The sequence below is a fragment of the Pongo abelii genome, chromosome 4 (genome assembly GCF_028885655.2).
Source record: "Pongo abelii isolate AG06213 chromosome 4, NHGRI_mPonAbe1-v2.0_pri, whole genome shotgun sequence".
Classification (NCBI taxonomy): Eukaryota; Metazoa; Chordata; class Mammalia; order Primates; family Hominidae; genus Pongo; species Pongo abelii.
Window position 1 is genome coordinate 583,633 of NC_071989.2, and position 1,581 is coordinate 585,213.

General features: G+C 60.0%; 1 pseudogene; it reads right to left on the bottom strand.

Moving 5' to 3' along the window:
• Nucleotides 1-763: 763 nt before the first annotated feature.
• On the bottom strand, nt 764-1,374 carry LOC100940120 (uncharacterized; annotated as a pseudogene).
• Nucleotides 1,375-1,581: the final 207 nt, after the last annotated feature.

The following is a 1,581-nucleotide window of genomic DNA, read 5'->3' on the forward strand; positions in this document are numbered from 1 at the left end:
ACAGCCTTCAAGCTTTCTCCGCTCCGTGACCAGCACCTGGGATGGGACCAGCAGTGCATGCGGCTCTGGATTCATGTTTGTTGACTGACTGACTGAACGGAGGCTCCCTTACAGAAGTGAATGGTGCAGCCCTCCCTGAGTCCCAGCCTCACTCTGGATACCAAGGAGCAAGGTGGTCAGGGGTCAGGGGCCGAGGCTGAGATGCTGGAGTGGGGAGATTGCCTGGGAGGGGACTGGAGGGTGTGGTGGAACTGCAGGTTCTCTCCTTGACATGCCTGTGGGGGAGCCTTTCCCGGCCCTCTCTCCGCTGGGTTTCACCCTTTCTCCGGTGCATGCCACACTGGGCATCCCACCCCAGGGGTCCAGGAAGTGGGCGTGTCGGCCAAGTGAGAGCCCGTTTCTGAACACCCTGTGAAGTTGGTGAGAATTCAGGTGCCTATCGGCCGGGCTCCACCTGTGCACCAGGTGTGGCCACCTCACTGTGACTTCAAAGGTCCCCGGGGAGGAAGGAGGCTCCCAGCTGCACACAGGTGAGTCAGTCCCATTGTTCCGTGTGTCTGAAAAATCAATCGGGTCCAAAGTAAAAATATTTATTTAATGAGCAGAAATGTATGGCCGATCGGTTGTTAAAGGATATTGCTTCCTGCTCCTTGATACTGAAAAGGGGCGTTTGAAAAAATTCATTTGCAGGGATTGAGTTCTGGAAATGGCCATTCTAGGTGAAATAAGCACAGAAAATAGCACAGCACCCACCAAAGACAGCTCATTGTCTTCCTTGGGGTGCTGGGGGATACGGACGCCCCTTGGGGGCAGGAGGATCCCAGCGGGAGGACACTGGGCACTGTGTGAAGTCTCCCCTTGTAGTCCCAGAGAGGGGCAGGCGATGGCCCTGAGTGTCCCTGGGTCTCCCAAACGCAGGCCTGGGCTTCTCTGGGAGGAGAAGAGAAGGGTCTGGGTCAGAACCCAGTGAGTTTGGGGCTCCCTCCACCTCCTTCGCTCCCTGTGAGATGGGCACGGAGAATGGGTCCCTCCGTGGACGCCTGGTGGTTCTCGGCCGAGATCGCACCCTCATGGCACCTGCCGGGGACATGCCTGCTGGCCACCACCAGCTCCTGCAGCTGCGGTCTCTGGAGAGCACCGCTGTGATCCCCAGGGCTCGAGAACCCGCCGTGCGTTTTGTAGGGCCAGCATTTGCGTACTGGGTGTGCTGCGCTCCCTTCCTCGCGCGGCTCCCTGTTCAGCTCCCTGCAGGCGTCGGGACCTTGCTGCATGGCTCCTCTTCCAAAACCCACAAGGTTCTGAGTTCCTGGGGCTTTGTCCCCCCAGTCTGTGGCCGCCACAGGGCCTCCTCCTGGACCAGCCTGAAGGGCACATGGGGATGGCACCTCTGGGCTCGGGTAGCGAAAGCCGCACAGACGTCCCGAGGACCCTGGGAGCGGCCGTGTCCTGCCTCTTGGTCCCTGAGGACCCTGGGCCTTCCTGGCAGTGGAGGCTGGTGTCTCTCACTCTGTCCAGGTGCAGGCCAGCACACAGCTCCCGAGGGGAGCGAGGACCCAGGACTCCGTGATGGTTCTGGACAAG